General features: G+C 44.6%; 1 pseudogene; it reads right to left on the bottom strand.

The window, feature by feature from the left end:
- The window catches only part of LOC120050698, a 153,821-nt pseudogene that overhangs the window by 20,749 nt on the left and 112,807 nt on the right, over positions 1–20,265 (bottom strand).

Below are 20,265 nucleotides of genomic sequence, written 5' to 3'. Positions count from 1 at the left end.
GACTGGTCCTCTAAGGGAATACACCCACACCCACCCACACTTCTCATAAACACTGTTCGTCAATTGTCAGTTTACATGGAGACATTTAGCCTAGCTAATTTCGCTGTGGGACTTGGGAAGTGGTCAGTCAAACGATACTTGCTCCTTGCTCCTTTGTCAAATAAAAGGTATCTTTGGGAGTAGTGCTTATTTATGCCAACAACAAAGACCTTTACCCAACACAGCACAACCATTCACTATGTTATGCTAGGGGAGGCTGTCAAGGTTACCATGGACAAAACCTGTGTGGACAAAAAAGTGTCTCACACACACACACACATACACACAGTGGCTTTTCATTACTTAATTTCTCTTTGACAAATCAGAGTGCTTCACCATCCTTTCTCCACCACAATCCTTGGCCCAAGTAGTTCAGCCCGTCTCTGAATGGAACGACAGCGGTCAGGGTGAGAGACGCACGTGAAAGAATGAAAAAGATAACAGCAGAGATAAAGAGGGAGTCTGGGAGAAAAAGAGAGGGAGAACAGCTTGTATGGAGCGAGGGAACAGCTTACTTATAGAGGGGGGAGAGAGGGATGGAAAGAGCAGTGGCTTACTTGTAGAGGGGGATGTCAGGCTCCTTGCCCTCTGTGCCCAGGGTCAGGCAGAACTGCTGGAGCTGGGATTTAGGATCATTCCTGTACTGGTTCAGGATGAACTACTGACACACACTCCAAAAGTAAACATTAGTCACAAAAAAACATGGACGCACACGAGCCAAAACAAATTTGAACACATCACAAATACAGTACAGCAACCATTGTAGAAACCTTTACAATCACTGTCTCCATCTCTCTCATGTCCCCCCTCTCGCTCCCCATGCGTTCTTTCTTTCATTCCCCCACTATCTTTCTCTCTTTCAACCTCTTGCTCTACACTCACTTATTGCTCTTCTCTGTTTTCTCCATCTCCCTGACTTCTCTTTCTCTCTCCGTAGTGGGCACAAATCACAGGCTACTTAAGAAAAAATCATCTTCTGCCTGCTACTAGCTGAGCCAGAAATACAGATCTCTCTTTCTTGGTCTGTGTCTAAAAGCACTTACATTAACAGGAAAGTAGCCTTGTTAAAAAAGGGACACTTTGAATCTAGAGCTGTCTGTTTCTACAAAGAGTTCTCACACACAAACACACACACACACACACACACACACACACACACACACACACACACACACACACACACACACACACACACACACACACACACACACACACACACACACACACACACACACACACACACACACACACACACACACACACACACACACACACAAATCATCTTCTGCCTGCTACTAGCTGAGCCAGAAATACAGATCTCTCTTTCTTGGTCTGTGTCTAAAAGCACTTACATTAACAGGAAAGTAGCCTTGTTAAAAAAGGGACACTTTGAATCTAGAGCTGTCTGTTTCTACAAAGAGTTCTCACACACAAACACACACACACACACACACACACACACACACACACACACACACACACACACACACACACACACACACACACACACACACACACACACACACACACACACACACACACACACACACACGGCTCAGCTCCTACATGGACACCCAGCCTCCCAGGAGATCCACACACACAGCAATTAGCACACCACTGTAGGCTGCGCCATGGCCTTCACACAGGGGCACAGTGTGTGTGTGTGTATTTGCGTGTGTGTGTGTGTGTGCGTGCGTGTGTGTGTGCACGCACTTGCGATGGGAGTAGCATAGTCTTTTTCTCGACCATTCTAACAGGAAGAAGCATGTCCATGAACCTGTTCATCGTAGACATATACTCCCTTCTCTAAAGAGAGGGAGGGAGCAGGACCAACCTGTTCATTATACAGACAGACTCCATTGGCTAAATCTTACTGCTACTTCATCTAATACGAGAGGAGGCTTAACTGACGCCTTTCTGAATGAACATCCACCTCACCCATCCCTGAAACACTTGAGAAACAACATCAACAGCACCTTAGAACAGAACAGCACTGACTACCGGTTGGGGATCAATATCTACAGACACCAACAACCCAATAAAGTTCAGCTAACATAGGCCCGACCGCAACCGCCGCACATCATTAACACTAGAACCTACCCCGACTTTTCCTAAATATAATAATAATAATAATATTTTACATTGCTCAGTTGTCAGAATGTTTTAATCACAAACAGAAAAGTATTCAAAGGCTGTTAACCTTTATATTTTCTTTGCTATTACTATCTTGAGAAGACAAGAAGGGGTGTGCCGAAGGGCGTTGGTTTGGACTATTCAAGCAGAGTTGGGATGAAGCATTAGGTTGCTAATAGAAGGACCAACTGAATTGGTTTCACGGAGGGCTGACTTGACCACACAATTTTATTTTCATCATGAGCAAAAGCAATTGGTTTTCTACCCAAAGCTGCAAAGGATCTGTTGTGATCCATTTAATAAACACAAGAGTCCAGCAAAATGGATAAAAGGGTGTGGTGGCAGTAGCAGGAACAGTGCCATCTAGTGTGCAAATGTATTTTGGTAAGATTAAATAAGATTAGCATTCTCTGAGAAATTAAGCTAATTGATTGCACCCAAATTGCCCATTTTAATTTATTTTATTCATATAATCGTCAATAAATATAGTTCAGTAAATCTGACTTGGACCATAAACAAGAGTAAGACTTGAGGAATCCAATAAAATGATCAATAGCCACCCACAGACCGCCCCCATGCCAATCCCACCCCAACAACCTGTATAGAGACTCAGTTCTCGATGTCTGACAAGTAATATGGAGCAGCTGCTTCCCTATGAATCTTTTCCCCCCTGTTCAGAGAAATTTGCCATTGAAGTTGCTTGCATTCTTTACCATAAATGTGTGTGTACCATGTTTTAACCACTAGATGTTTGTGCTACATTTTTTGGACTATTCAAGCAGAGTGAGGTTGAAACATTAGGTTGCTAAGAGAAGCACCAACTGAAGTGGTTTCATGGAGGGCTGGCTTGACCACACTATTTATTTTCATAAATTCTGCAATTGGTTTTCTACCCAAAGTTGCAAAGAAAATGTTGTGAACCATTTAATAAACACAAGAGACCAGCAGACTTGAAAAAGGGGTGTGGTGGCAGTAGCAGGAACACCGCCATCTAGTGGGCAAAACCTGGCACTTTCTTAATTGACTTGCCTAGTTAAAAAAAAAGGTTAAATAAAAATACAAATGATGCATACTCAATCATGAAAATTATAATGCAATATAATTTTTGATATTTCAATTAGAATTTTTTCACAAAAATTACATAACCATTTAGGAAAAGTAAGTGCAAATATATTGATTTATCATTTTACCATTTGCATTTCCAATTGAGTTTTGGCAGCTAAATGCTTCCATACCCAGCATTTCAGTGATGTATGATTTATTTCTCAACTAAAATTTGATCGCAATTGACGCCATTTTCCAATCTTGAGTGTATGGCATGACAATAACAAAGTAACCACGGGAAGTGCGTTGGCTATTCGAATGCATTGCTTGACATAACTGTTGATGAGCAACTGTTCCCAGCTAAAGCTCAAGGCCAATACATGGCCAACAAACCGGACAAATTCGGGAATTAAGTTTTGGATAACCGCCGATGTCGAAACCAAGTTTTAGCTCTACGGCTTTAGATTGCCCGGAGGAAAGATGAAACCAGGCCAGAGGATGAGAGACTATCTGAGACTGCAGAAATGTGACCCTGGACAAATTTTGCACATCAATTTCCCTGGCAGACAAGTTGACTGCAAAGAAGTCTAGCCTGCTCAGAACCGTGAACAGAGACGGGAGCTGCCACCCTCTGTGTAAAACAACATACCAGGGGAGCTGTACTCCACATCAGTGATAGAGAGGGGTAAAGTAGCACTCACAGTGTACAGATTTAAAATAAATAAGTGTTTGCATCCTCAACACCATGCATCCCACTGTTGCCATCGGAAGTGACCAGATAAAAAAAACGAAGGTGACAAAGGTGTGTATCTCTGCCATATACAGACAGCCTTTCTATCAGCCAAACACCAAATATGCTCCTTTTATTATATTACATTAATATTACTCGTATTACTATTAGTATTATTATTCTATGATTCTAAACTTTTCTATTCTATTTCTTTTAAAACAGTTGGTTGGTGTGGATGCACTCGTGCAGATGGCAAGACTGAACTGTATTACTTATTATAAGTCCATTACTAATTGAATCTACAGATACAATGGTTCAAATGCATTACACTGTAATGTTCTTAAGGTAAGCAAACATAGTCTATACGTTTTTAATAGGCAAAAGAAAAATAAGCTAACATATCCTTTACTCGATCCAAACAAATATTTTTTTTTAAATATATATTTCCACAAATATTTGTTTATGCAATTCACCCTTTACAATTGTTCATGCACTAGTGCTTTTGTTTAGGAATACGGAAAATCTTTTGGCCTGTGCACCTTGCGGGTTGATATGCATCTGATGCGTATGCTAAAGGTTACGCCCAGAAATGTTCTCTAGTGGGTACTTACAGGCTGGGAGGCCCAGTGCTTCTAGTGTTAAAGATGACCAAAATAGGACCACACAGCCATGATAAGTGCATTAAGTAGTCAAGCATCACTTGCGCGCCGCTTGTCAATGCTAGAGCTATTAGTGTTTAGCCATTAGCTCCTCTCGCCTCCCCTCTCTATCCGCGGTGCAGAGAAAAGAGTGCTCATTGATTTGAGAGTGAGTGGCCTCTCTCGCAGGCGAGGGGAGGCTGGGCTGTCGTTGGGATCGGAGAGGTAGGGAGATCTCACCTTCAGGCATGCACGCTTACACACTCACGCAAGAACGCACAGACACTGAACACACACACACACACACACACGTTCTCTTTCAGTTGAGGGAAGAAGTAGACGTTCACGAAGGTGTGAACTTACTCCAGGTCCTTTTCGATGTAGAGCGTTTTGATGAAAGCTGAGGGGGAACACAACAATGAACCAGGGATGAAAAAGAGAGAGAGGAAGAGAGGTCTAGGCTACTTAGTTGATGTTTAAGAGGTAACGTCAGACACATATAAAGGCTGCTTTGTGGTTAAGAACAACATTAACACAAGAAAGGAAGAAATGGGGAAGTTATGGAATGGCTATACTCAAAGTGTGTTTATATTGACTCAATCGATCCAGGTAAATAGCATACCACCTTGCATCCCACTGTTGGCTTGCCTCTGAAGCTAAGCAGGGTTTGTCCTGGTTGGGAGACCAGATGCTGCTGAAAGTGGTGTTGGAGGGCCAGTTGGAGACACTGTAAGGGTTGCGGAACTGGTGGCAGTTAAACCCGACGTTCTGGGAACCTGGTCTGTAAGTAAGGGTGAAAACAAAACGGCTGAAAAACATGGCCCTCCTTGCCTGGCGAGGGTTCAGTCTCCTCGCAGCCCGGATGTACTCCAGATTGTGGTGGTCAGTCCAGATGAGAAAAGGGTGTTTAGCCCCGCCAAGCCAATGTCTCCACGCCTTCAAAGCCTTGACGACAGCCAACAGTTCCCGGTCCCCCACGTCATAGTTTCGCTCCGCCGGGCTGAGCTTCCTCGAGAAGAAAGCACAGGGGCGGAGCTTCGGTGGCGTACCCGAGCGTTGAGAGAGCACGTCTCCTATCCCAGCCTCGGACGCGTCCACCTCCACTATGAATGCCAAAGAGGGATCCGGATGTGCCAGCACGGGAGCTGAGGTAAACAGAGCCCTCAGGTGACCAAAGGCCCTGTCCGCCTCAGCCGACCACTGCAAATGTACCGGTAGGAGATGGACTGTTGAAAGAACAGACATTTCTCAGCCTTGGCGTACAGGTCATGCTCCAACAGTCGACCAAGCACCTCGCGCATAAGGGACACACGCTCAGCGCATGTAGCGGAGTATATCAGAATATCATCAATATACACCACCACACCTTGCCCGTGCAGGTCCCGGAAAATCTTGTCTACAAAGGCTTGGAAGACTGATGGAGCATTCATCAACCCGTACGGCATGACGAGGTACTCATACTAAATGCCGTCTCCACTCGTCTCCCTCCCGAATACGCACCGGGTTGTAAGCACTCCTATGATCAAGTTTGGTGAAGAAGCACGCCCCATGCATTGACTCAATCGCCGTGGCGATAAGAGGTAGTGGGTAACTGTACCTCACAGTTAACTGATTAAGACCTCGATAGTCAATACACGGGCGCAGACCTCCCTCCTTCACAAAAAAGAAACTCGAGGAGGCGCGGGAGGTGGAGGACCGAATGTACCCCTGAAACAGGGATTCGGAGACATTTGTTTCCATAGCCACCGTCTCCGCCTGTGACAGAGGAACAAGGAGAGGAAACGACCTCGGTGGAAGTCGTGACAGACACTCTTTCCTATGGTCTAAAAAAAATATCCCAATGCCCCTGGGCAGTGATTGGGGACACTGTGTAGGGTGCTGTCTTTCGGGCGGGATGTTAAATGGGTGTCCTGACTCTCTGTGGCCACTTAAGATCCCATGGCACTTATTGTAAGAGTAGGGGTGTTAACCCTGGTGTCCTGGCTAAATTCCCAATCTGACTAACATGGCCACCTAAATATCCCCAGCTTGCTATTGGCTCATTCATCCCCCTCCTCTCCCCTGTAACTATTCCCAAGGTCATTGCTGTAAATTAAAATGTGTTCTCAGTCAACTTACCTGGTAAATAAGGGGGGAAAAAATAGACAATGATGGCTGGCTGCTGTTGTTGATAAACACCCACATCCACAAATTGTCTCTGAGTATAAGTGCTGATCTAGGATCAGTTTAGGCTTTTGTATAAGATTATATGGATTGATCAGCACTCCTACTCTGAAATAGTTTGTGGATACGGGCCCTGGACCTAATAATAAAGTCTACCATCAAAGCTGCATCAAATGGAAATTGGAAATAATATAAAATATACAGAGAAATATGAGCTTCCACCATATTAGCTGGAACTGGAAAGGATGATATGAAAATAAAATATTTCAGCCAGAGTATTAAAGTTAGTGGTAATGTAGTGTGGAAATGTTAATATAACGTAATGCAGCAGGCCCTACTTCAGGTTGTCTTACTATAATAATATAATACATACTGAAAAAAATATACACGCTACCTGTAAAGTGCTGGTCCCATGTTTAATGAGCTGAAATAAAAGATCCCAGAAGTGTTCCAAACACACAAAAAGCTGATTTCTCTCAAATGGTGTGCAAAATTGTGTTGACATCTCTGTTAGTGAGCATTTCTCGTTTGCCAAGATAATCCATCTACCTGACAGGTGTGGGATTTCAAGAAGATGATTAAACAACAGCATCATTACACAGGTGCACCTTCTGCTGGGGACAATAAAAGACCATTCTAAAATGTGCCGTTTTGTCACACAACCAAATGCCACATTTTGAGGGAGCGTGCAAATGGCATGCTTACTACAGGAATGTCCACCAGAACTGTTGGCAGATAATTGAATGTTCATTTCTCCACCATAAGCCGCCTCCAATGTAGTTTTAGAGAATTTGGCAGCATGTCAAACCGGTCTCACAACCATAGACCACGTGTATGGCGTTCTGTGGACGAGTAGTTTTCTGATGTCAACGTTGTGAACATAGTGCCCCATGGTGATGGTGGGGTTATGGTATGGGCAGGCATGAGCTACGGACAATGAACACAATTGCATTTTATCGAAGGCAATTTGAATGCACTAAGATATGAGATCCTGAGGCCTATTGTTGTACCATTCATCCGCCGCCATCCTTTCACGTTTCAGCATGATAATGGACAGCCCCATGTCGCAAGGATCTGTACACAATTCCTGGAAGCTGAAAATGTCCCAGTTCTTCCATGATCTGCATATTCACCAGACATGTCACCCATTGAGCATGTTTGAGAAGCTCTGGATCGACATGTACGACTCAGCGTGACGACTCAGCGTGTTCCAGCTCCCGTCAATATCCAGGAACTTCGCACAGCCATTGAAGAGGAGTGGGACAACATTCCACAGGCCAACACATTTCTTTCACAATAGAGTTGATCAACTCTGCAGAGAGACAGTGTCTAGGCTCTACCGTAGGTACACTGTGTGTACGTAGCTAGTTAGATGACATGACTGTTTATATGCTCAAGAGAACCACTCATTTCAGCCCACACCCCTCAATCCTGCTGTCATCATCTCTGCTTTGCTCTGCCCTTAGAAGAATATATGAGGATGCGAATAATCTTGTGTGTGTGTGTGTGTGTGTGTGTGTGTGTGTGTGTGTGTGTGTGTGTGTGTGTGTGTGTGTGTGTGTGTGTGTGTGTGTGTGTGTGTGTGTGTGTGTGTGTGTGTGTGTGTACTTACGTGTATGTGGACCCAGTACAAAGGTCTCGCTATTGAATATTGCCTTTGCACATTGTGTGTGTGTATATATGTGAGCGTGTGTGTGCAGGTGTGTGAGGACATGTGTTTGTATATGTGTGTGCGCACAGTGCATGTCATCCTCTTGTGGCTTGGCCTTTGAAGAGCATCCAGTAGTGTACATCTCGTCATGCGGCCGCCCCTCCATCCCTCCACCCTCTCAACCCCCTCCACAACCTAACCCTCCCAACCCCTTAATGCTCAAGCCTTTTTTCAGGATGCATCCCAAAAAGCGACCTATTCCCTACATAGACCTATGGGCCCTGGTCAAAGTAGTGCACTATGTTGGGAATAGGGTGCCATTTGGGATGCAGCTTCGCCTTTTTGATGTCTGAAGACCGGAAGGCTGGGAGGCCAAATGACGGAGGGAAGGCTATAACACTCATCGTCCACCCTCCGGTCACCAAGCAAGGGCTCGAGGAGCCAAAAGACAAGCCGGCGTACATGTACTCCCTTAGGATAATTAAATGTCTTTACTGGCCTTTCATAAAGGAAAGAGAAAAGTAAAATGCCAATATTTCAGGGTTTGAAGACGTCAAGGAGGGAGAGGCCATGTAGCCTATGTACAGAAACACACAAACTCCAATTTAAAAACCTCAAGGAGAGAGCAATGTACTATAGGATCTCTATGCCAAAAAACAATGTTGGTTAATTTTTTAAAACCTCACATCAGAGAGAAAGGAAAGGCCTTGGACATATAGAAATACAGTACATGCAAAATGGCAATAGTTTCGTTATTAAGAGAGTAATTAGAAAAATGCCTTGTACATATGGTACAAATAAATAGACAATGGTTGAGGTTTTAAAAAGGGTTTAAACGCTATACTACATACACTCCAGCGGGTCAGCTAGGGTCTTGGTGCGGAGGGCCACGAGCCGTTTGGCTTTGTCGTTAGTGATGGCAAACTCCTGCATGCCCAGCTCCTCTTCCACTTTGACCTGGGTACGGTTGTTGACCAATGAGCTACGCAACAACTGTGGAACACACACATGCACGCACACACAAATCCAATTTTGATCACACACAGAATATCCAAGTCTCACAGATCCACTTTGCACATTTGCCAAAGTGCGTACACAGTACACACGCACATGAGAAAAATAAGGAAAATAAACACCATATGGACTAATACATCACAGACCCTGTAGCGTGTAGGATCACGCCAGGCTATTCAATGTTTCACTTTTCACATCATTGGACTGTTAAATATTACATTGAGATTCAAAGCTCAGCAGATGAAGACATGTCAAAACAAGACGAGTGCATTGCCTGCTCTAAAAGAGTTGGCATAAACATTATAAATATAAACGCAGCAGTGGGGAAAGTAGAGATAGAATAGATCAAATGCTGTGGGACGTCTCAGCTAACTCGTTCTTAACGCTACACACACACACACACACACACACACACACACACACACACACACACACACACACACACACACACACACACACACACACACACACACACATACACACACACACACACACACACACACAAAGGCAACGTGTTGAATGAGCACTTCAATTTGAAATCCATTTGAGTCCGAGTCTGTTTCTACTCTTGGGCAGGCCGGGACCATCTCAGTCTCTTAGCCATGCTTCACTGCAGAGCTTTTATCCCATTGATGTCACATCTACTCTCCACTAATAAATATCTAACTGCAGATCTGTTTTTACTTAGCAGCTTTTAGTTAGGACTTTTCTATGATAAATCAGTTACAGCAGCACTGCACTGCATGCCCCGCCCCACTGCAGAGTATGTAAGGAAAAGGAACCAAAAAAAAAAGAGTGGAACTAAGTTTTTTCCTTTCCACCATTCAATGTTGATTGACAGGATGGGAAATGCATGACTGGAATGTTCCGGCAAGTATTGTATAAGATGAACACAGAGACACCCTTAAACCCACACACACACTGTTACAGCACCATCCAAGGATGGAGACAATCTGTTTTCATCTGCACTCCACAGCCATCACAAAAGAGTACCAACAAAGGCCTGCTATTAAAGACACTTTCCCATACAACAATAGGCTACCCATCTCGCTCTCTCTTTAGCCCTGTAACTCTTCCTTTCAGCACACAAAGACAGGGAAAGAAAGGGGGAGGGATACAAAGGGAGCAGGAGGAGCTAAAGAAGAGAGAGATACAGCATGGAGGTGCAGCAGGGGAAAAAAGGATGTGGTGGATAACCAGAGAAAAACAGAGAGATGGGTACAGAGGGAGGAACATATGGAGAAACAAAGATGGGGAGAGCCAGAGAGGAGAGAGAGAGCACAGTGAGAGAGGAGTGCAAGACGAGGAGGGAGAAGCGACAGAAAGAGAGAAGGAAAGCAAGACAGACAAAGATGTAAAGAGCGAGGGAACGAGATGGGGAGAAGGAAGAAGAGAATAGATGGAGAGAGACATTAGGGGGTTTCTCCTTACTGTTACGTGTCCTTCGTGGTGGTCAGGGAAATGGATGAAGAGGTACTCTGTAGCCATCAGCTGCGTGATGGAGTCTCCCAGGAACTCCCTTCTCTGGTTGTGACCCCAGAGAGGGGGAGCGAAACAGGGAAACGGGTAGAAAGGGGTGTGGGGGGGGGGGGGGGGGGGGGGGGGTTAGAGAGAAATGGAGTGATGGAGAAAGGGGTAAAGAGGGGTTATTTAGGTGCACAGCCTCAGGCCTTCAATTCAGACGTGTCTTCAACTCTCAGTCAAACCCATGGGGGCTTTAGCCTTAGTGGCATGCTGAATGTGATGCACTAAAGCACTAATGCACACACACACACACACACACACACACACACACACACACACACACACACACACACACACACACACACACACACACACACACACACACACACACACACACACACACTACTCATGGGCAGCCCTGGGGAGAGACGAGAGCAGGCCCTAACAGTCAGTGACAAGTGAAAGGTTATTACCCACATGGAGAGAAGTTTATACCGCGGAGGTTAAATAGAATGGTAAGCTTGGATTGGATCGATGATACCGCTGCGTTCAGTCAATTGTGTTGAATTAACTAGGACAAGCAGACATGCACAGTACCCCCCCCCCCCCCCCACACACACACACACCTTCCAACATTAAACCCTTACTGATATCTATGGATGTGTTTGATCATCTTCAGAGCCTTCTACTCCCTATGCAGTAGTACCGTACTAGACAGGGGGGTACTGCAGTGTAGCAGGAGATGGAGGAGAGACGCTGCACAGCATTGCTCCTTAATTAAACAGAATTATAGATTAGTGTTGCAGATGTAGGTTGGTGCTGTGCCAAGGAGCCAGGGCGGGCAGCACAGACCACGGTGAACAGAGCGGAGTGGGAGATATGTAGACATGGCATGCATCGCAAATGGCACCCTATTCCCTTTTCAGTGCACAACTTTTGACCAAGGACCATAGGGCTCTGGTCAAAAGTAGTGTACTGTATAGGGAACAGGGCGCCATTTGGGACGCAAGCAGAAATATGAGGTTCAGCAGGTTAGAGCAGGATTGACTGAGTACAGTTATAGCTGAGTGGAGAGGAGAGGGGATAGAGCGAGGACATAGGAGCAAGGGAAGGGGGGAAAGAGAGGGGTAAAAGAGAGGAGGGATGAGGAGGGGAAATGATCACATCAAAGGTCAGAGTTTATTGTCCCATTCCTGCGGCGTCGACCGGCAGGCACATTTTATGTTATGCGGCATATCGGAACTGGGAAACTCTCCTGGAATGTGCTTCCTAAGAAGGGTGAGGGAGAGAGAGAGTGCTGCAGCATGCACACACTGAACCTCAATATGTGTGTGTTAAGATGACAGTGAGCATGTGTGTTCTAGAGGGATAGAAAAAAGGCGAGGGAAAGCGAAAATAAGAGGAAAAACATAGTAAAAAAGGCGAGAGAGATAGAGGGGGTCGGGGCAGAAGGAAAGCGTTTTAGTGTGAAAGCCACATAGAGCCATCTCTCCAACACAGGAGGCACAATGCAGCGGTAGTGGGATGGTTAAGGATGGGGGAAATTGAAGTAAAGTGTGAATCCCATGTTTTATTCTGCCCTGACTTTGATCTAAAACACCTTTAACAGCTTCAGGAGGCTTGCGTTCCAACGACGACTACTCCATTTTGTAACGCCTGTGTGTGTGTTCGTGTATGTGGCTCCTTTACGACTTAGAAGTTCTAGAAATAGCGTTTCCCGGCTCAGTAGGGGTCCGGGAGGTTGTTTGGGCCTGATCCGACAGGGAAGGCTATATATACCTGAGCGGAGAGGGGCAGGATGAGAGGAGCGGTGCGGTGTGGTCTCTCGTGGTTTGGGATCATCGATCGTGGCAGCCATTGAGTGTCCTGATCATTAGGGGCCTATGATAAAAGGTGTACGTCCCAAATGGCACCCTAATCCCTTTATAGTGCACTACTTTCTGGTCAAATGTAGTATGCTGTATAGGGAATAGGGTGCCATTTAAAAGGCAACTGAGGGGATTTAGAGGGTAGAGTCGTGGGAGCAGAGTCTCTCCGTCTGTGTTCCTCTGAGGTTGTCTAATGTCACTAGGATCTCTAAAAGGGGTCAACTCACAGCTCCACTTCCTCTCGGTCAGACTATATCTAATTCCACTACTATGAGGTTACTGAGTGTGTGTTCTATCTATCTACTTCCACAATGAGGTTAGTTTGTGTACGTGTGTGTATGGGGGGGGGGGGTCTCGTCTCCTCTACGTCCTGTACTATTCTTTTGTTTGACCTTCATTTCGGTTTCCAGTGTGATGAGATGGGGCTCTAAAGGTTGCCCTACATTGGAGGGGGGCGGACCGACCTCTTGTTCTCAGATTAAATTTCAAACTCGGTTCCATTAGCATCCCATTTTAAGAACAAAGGGGTCCTTACTTTTTTAGACGACCTTCATTACAAACAGTAGATTTTTTTGTACACATCCACTAATACTTTTTGAGTAGAAATATCAGCATGAGGCTTGACTACCGGGTATAATCACAAGCTAATGGTAAAGAATTGGCCTAAAACAAACTGAGTTATAAAGGTTTGTATCGTAATCTTCACATTCACGGCCACCTAGTTATTCCACTGATTCCCAATTGGCATATATCACTCCTCGCCTCTTCACCATGCTAGCAGATGCGTGGTGAGCGTTCTCACCACAGATGTGTGCTGAGCGTTCTGGCACACAATGGTTGCTGTGCATCACAAGCGGTTGGTGGCACCTCAATGGGGACGACGGACTTGTGGTAATTGAATGGTATCAAACACATGCCATTCCATGTCAAACACATGCCATTCCATTATTATGAACTGTCCTCCCCTCAGCAGCCTCCTGTGCCGTGCATCACCTCAACAGGTGAGTTTCCCCCTTATTACGTAAAGCGCTTTGAGCGCCTACTGTAGGTGGAAAGCAGCTGCATAAATCCAATGAATCATTATTATTAGTATTATTATTATTATTTAATGGTTAAGAATTAGTGTAAAAACTGAGTCTAATAATAAGTTGGCCATTAATAATAGGGTTAGCATTGCAGGCGTCAGTCTATACTTTGAGAAGGAAGAGAAACCTTCAAAGTTAACCTTGACAGTTCAGCCCTCTAATCGACTTCACTGACCATGAGTGGTGAAAAGCTCTGACATTAAAGTGATGGATTAAAAAACACAACGACACGAAACACACAGAAACACACACGCGCACACACACACACACACACACACACTGAAACATCCTTGTGGCAAATCTAAAAGCAATTGCTGAGTGCTGCCTGCCAATAAGATATCAGAGATGTATGGTCAAGGCTAATTTGGTTTTGCTGTCAAACTCACTATTGTGTTGCTAACATTTCACTTTTGTGAATGGATCAAACATTTAACCCTCATATACTCTACACAGTGAAGCACATCTCCTAAAAGACGACATGACCTCTGCAATTATTTTCCATTACATGTCATTTTTAAGAGCATTTTAAACACAATGAAAGAGGAATGCTAAGTACAGAGCATTTGATGAAACCCCGAAGACAGCTTTCTTTTAAACAGCTTTTCATTTAAAAACAATGCCACAGCACAAAGCAGTAAAACATGCTAAAATGTTTATTCCATTCTACTGAGCAATTTGCTTTAAGTACGTATTTTTATCTTTTATTATTTCTTATTGTTGTTGCATTGTCGAGAAGGAACGTGCATGTAAGCCTTTCGTCGGACGGTGTATATACCAAGTGTATCCTGTACAACTAATAAGACATGAAACTTGAAACTGAAACACCAAAGGACCAGGGTAACTCGAGACAAGTGTGAATCAAAGCTGACTTGTTCAAAAACACATTGTCTGCACTCTGCACTCACATGAGTAAAATCACCCATTTTTTAACACTATTTTTCGACTGTAAGTCGCAAGCGATGAAAGCCTCCTATGAAAGGTAATAAGCAGGGAAGGGAAACACAGCAGTTCTTCACCCAATTGAAATCGACCTGATTGAAATGTCAGCAACTTTATAAAACCAATGATTTCACTGTTGTTTAAAAAAAATGCAGTTTGATTTAATATAAAAGCATTTGGAGAAAATGTTACCGATGTTGGCATCTGAAATGACCTCTAGGGTCAAATCAGGTCTAACAATATCTCAGACAGTATTCGTAAAAATGTGTCTCCAAAGCAACAACAACACAATAAATGTGTCAGAATTATAATAAACCTTTAATAAAGTAAGCTAACAAAATGTGTGCATTCTTACTGTAAATATACATAATACACTCCCTGCAAGTAATGGCTTAAAACATAAAAAAAGCAAAGTTATTAACTTAAACTACAAACTATGAATATAAATTAAATCAAGTGAAATGTGAAGAGAGAGAGAGAGAGAGAGAGAGAGAGAGAGAGAGAGAGAGAGAGAGAGAGAGAGAGAGAGAGAGAGAGAGAGAGAGAGAGAGAAATTAACAGAGGGAGAAAGAAAAAGACTCTATTCGCATGAGAGAGAAGGATTAACAACCAAGCCACAGGCTAGCCAGTAAATATAATCAACAACATGTAAAAACTCAATTTCCCATGGGGGAGTGGGGTTGTGACCTCCCTAGCGGAGTCGGGCCATGGCTGGAGAGGGGCTTTAGTGTACCCTGGGAGGACTATACAGGCTGTAAAAGCCACAGGATTAGGCATTGGGCCGACTAGGAGTTAAACAGTCCATCCATCACTACCGGACTGGGATGGAGGATGGACCGGGCGGAGAGGCAGGCAGCAGGCCCTGTGACTATGTGCACAAAGCTCTGAAGACTGGAAGACATTCCTACTGTAGACTAGATGTCTCGTACTGAACAAGGCTGGGGAGATATAGGGTGCTTCCCAAATGGCACCCTATTCCCTATATAGTGCATTTCTTTTGACCAGAGCACAAGTGGAAAATTAACTAGGACCTAGCTAAAGATATAGAGATGTACACTAATGGTGGCGTTTTAGCACTGTTATGAGAGTTTTGAGAGAATATTCTTAATGACGCGCACGCATGCACACACACACACACACACACACACACACACACACACACACACACCCCCCCCCCCCTCCCATACTCACAGTGTGAGGTGGTTGAAGCACACAGTCCTCAGTGTGAGAGATTTGGCCAGCAGGCAACAGTGCGTGAACTTAACACCAATGGCGTCCTCAAAGTCCGTCAGCTTCTGAAGCACCGGAGACATCTCGATCAGCTGCCTGTCCATCTGCGGCTCCTGCACCTGGGAACACAACATTTACAGCTAAACACTTCAGGAAATGAGCGGTTCCTGGGAACTTCCAAAACTGATCACATCAGTTTTGGAAGTAAAACTGAATAAGTAAGTCTGTCTTTTACCTGCCCTGCAGAACCAATCAAAAAGTGATTTCGGCCATCAAGGACCGGAGCAGCCTTTCCCGGGACTAGAGTATAAGGTTGGGATCCCAGATTAGGGCTCGGCTATAGGCTTGCTTGGTAGTTGAGTGAATTGGGAGGATATAGGGTTTTAACAGAGACAGATGCTAAACCTGGCGGAACACTGAAAACGTATGATGACTTCCCTTATTAGGGGAGGAAATATGCTAAAATGCATGCTTTGAATCAATAGAGGGCTGAGTGAGTGTGTGTTGTGTGTTCAATCAGGAGAGATACTTATAGATGCATTCATTAGCGTGTATTTAACCAAGCAAGTCAGTTAAGAACAAATTCTTCTTTACAATGACGGGCTAGAAACGGTGGGTTAACTGCCTTGTTCAGGGGCGGAATGACAGATTTTTACCTTGTCAGCTCGGGGATTCCATCTAGCAACCTTTTGGTTACTGGCCCAACGCTCTAACCACTAGGCTACTTGTCAGCCAAAACCGGACGACGCTGGGCCAATTGTGCGCCGCCCTATGAGACTCCCAATCACGGCCAGTTGTGATACAGCCTGGAATCGAACCAGGGTCTGTAGTGACGCCTTTAGCACTGAGATGCAGTGCCTTAGACAGCTGTGCCAGCCTGTAGCAGAGAGAAGTATCTAATTGGTCTCTGGCTTGCTACTGCTGGAGGTTTGATCAAGACATTTCCCTCATTGAAAACAAACACCGAGCTACATCGTCGCAAATGGCACCCTGTCCCCTAGTGCAGTTCTCTTGACGAGAGCCCAATGGTTCCTTGTCAAAAGTAGTCCACTATATAGGGAATAGAATCTCATTTGGGACGTAGTCATCATTAAATATATAGATGAATTCACCTTATTCACTTGGCTGGCTTCACATGTATAAACAGTGTATTGTAAGTAGATAAGTACAATATGTATGTAAAGTTTCTATAACAGTATCTATCAACTCCAGTCTGCCTGATGCATATGGTACAGTACAGTTAAAGTCACAATCCTGAGTGTGTATATATATCATGGATTCCAATGACCATTGGAGAGCAGTAAATATTGCAGATTGTACCTTTGAGTTCATGTTTGGTTTCAATTAAGCAAAATTGACTAAGCAGCGGTGGAATAGCTAGATGCCCAATGTCAAACAAACAGAGTGGTTGGTAACTAGTCAGATGTGTTTTTATACTCTACATTTTAATTGGATGGCTGCTGACAATATCATGGTTCCGTCTTCCCACTTTAGCCCCAAAGAATACTTTCAATTCTGCCGTCCTCTTAGTTACCAACAACTCTTTAAATGCCACACGTCACCACATTGGATGAGTCAAGCATCCACAACACTGTAGCACGCACACGTGCACATCCTCAGACACGCACACTCTTTCAGTCTGGCATTTGGAATTATTTTTCTGACTTGATTTCCATGTGAGTTTTTCTTAAGGGGATGATGGCTGGTAGCAACACTTCAAAATAACAAAGTTAAATACATAATGATTTTAAAAAAAAATTGTCGGAACCAGATTTAAAGTGTCAATTTCAGAACACTCCGACCGTACAGAAAACCTGAGCCCTACTGGCCCTCTGAGCTTTCTAGCTCTCACAGCCCCGGCCTAAAGTATAGAGAGCAGTCTCAGTCTCAGTATTCATGCCCATTCAAACTGAACCAATGTGAAGTTTGTGTTGCGTGCGGACGTAAATGACACAGTGGTCAATTCTTTTGGAGAACTGGGGGTGATGAGTGGGGCAGGCGCTGGTGCAGAGAGAGAAAGCGAGGGGAACAGGGAGAACATTAAAGTGTGCATGCTGTCAACCAGGAACCATTCTGCTCTGGTCACTCCCTCTACAGACTGACTGAGCCAGGAGTGCAGAGCAGGCAGTAAGTAGGCTTGGACGGTGTACCGTATGAAGTGCAGTCAACTTGTGCACTAGGTTAATAGGTAAAGCAGATCGTGTTCTTCATTGAAACTTTTGCATGACTTGTTCATTATGCAGCCATTCCCCAAAGAGCTGATTGAGCCAGCCACGTGGTATGTTTGTTTACAAAGAGCAAACGGAAGCTTTCCTGATGTGAAGATCCACTGTTGTGCAGCACGAGATCAAGTTACTCTTGAAATTCACAACTAATGTTCGCCAGCTAAATTGCTCAAATAAAATCGCACTTGTCTCATTCGCCGAAATACAATGGGTGTGGACTTTACCGTGAAATGCTTGCTTTACAAGCCCTTCCCAACAATGCAGAGTAAAAAAAAAAATACAAAAATGAATAGTAACACAAGAGGAATAAAACACACAAAAATTAAGCTACAGTATATACAGAGAGTACCAAAACCATATGTTTTGCACATTGTACCAATGTGCAGAGGTACAAGGTATTTGAGTTAAATATGTACATAAAGGCAGGATAAAGTGACTAGACATCAGGATAGATAATAGTAGGAGTAAGAATAAATAACAGAGTAGCAGCAGTATACAATGAGAGTGGAAGTGTGTTTGTATATGTATGTTGTGTCGGTATGCGTGTGTGTTATGTGTGTGGGGGGGGGGGGATTTGTGAGCGTGTCAGTGTAGTGTGAGTACTGTGTGAAGTGCGTATATACACTCACCTGACAGTTTATTAGGTACACCCAACTAGTACCCCCTTTTTTGTCTCCAGAACAGCTGGAATTCATCGAGGCATGGATTCTACAAGGTGTCGGAAACGTTCCCCAGGGATGTTGATCTATGCTGAAGCGATGGCATCACGCAGTTGCTGCAGATTGGAAGGCGGTACATTCATGCTGTGAATAACCCATTCCAGCCTATCCCAAATATGCTCTATTGGGTTTGGTCATCAACAATGTTCAGATACACTGTGGCGTTCAATCGTTGCTCAATTTATATCAAGGGACCTAAAAAATATTCCCCACACCAGTACACCAGCACCACCAGCCTGTACCGTTGACACCAGGCAGGATGGGTCTATGGACTCATGCTGCTTACACCAAATCCTGACTCTGCCATCAGCATGATGCAACAGGAGCTGGGGAAATCGTTGGACCAGGCAATGTTTTTCCACTCCTTAATTGTCCAGTGTTGGTGATCGCTTGCCCACTGGAGCCGCTACATCTTGGTTTTAGCTGATAGGAGTGGAACCCATTGTGGTCGTCTGCTGCAATAGCCCATGCGTGACAAGGATCGACAAGTTGGGCATTTCGAGATGCTGTTCTGCAAACCACTGTTGTACTGTGCCGTTATTTGTCTGTTTGTGGCCCTCCTGTTAGCTTGCACAATTCTTGCAATTCTCCTTCGACTGCTCTCATCAACAAGCTGTTTTCGCTCACAGGACTGCCGCTGACTGCATGTTTTTTGTTTGTTTCTGAGATACCAACGATCATTCCACGCTCAAAGCCGCATAGGTCACTCGTTTTTCCCATTCTAATGTTCAATCGAACAGTAACTGAATGCCTCGATGCCTGTCTGTGTGATTTATATAGCAAGCCACAGCCATGTGACTCACTGTCTGTTGGAGTGATTCATCTTCGGGAATGGGGTGGTGTACCCAATACATTGGCTGGTCAGTGTATAGTCTTGTGAGTGTGCATACAGTCAATGCAAGATAGGGTCAATGTAGATAGTCTGCATAACCATATAATTAAATATTCAACAGTCATATGGCTTAAGGGGTAGAAGCTGTCTCGGTACTTTAACTAACACAGCCTAATGTAGAGGTCCTGGATGGCAGGGAGCTCGGCCCCAGTGATGGATTGGGTCGTCCGCACCACCCTTTGTAGAGCTTTGCAGTCGAGGGTGGTGCATTTGCCATATCAAGCGGTGATGCAGCCAGTCAAAATGCTCTTGATTGTGCTGCTGTATACATTTTTGAGAATCCGAGGGCCCATGCTAAATCTTTTCATCCTCCTGAGGTGGAAGAGGCTCTGTCGTTCGTGGAGTCATGCATGGCCACTCAGTCGTGGGTGAACAGGGAGGACTTCCGCCAGGATCCAGATGCAGAGGGAAGGGTTCTAGGGTCCTGAGCT

This window comes from Salvelinus namaycush, chromosome 7 (genome assembly GCF_016432855.1).
Source record: "Salvelinus namaycush isolate Seneca chromosome 7, SaNama_1.0, whole genome shotgun sequence".
NCBI lineage: Eukaryota > Metazoa > Chordata > Actinopteri > Salmoniformes > Salmonidae > Salvelinus > Salvelinus namaycush.
This window is presented reverse-complemented; position numbering and strand designations above follow the sequence as displayed.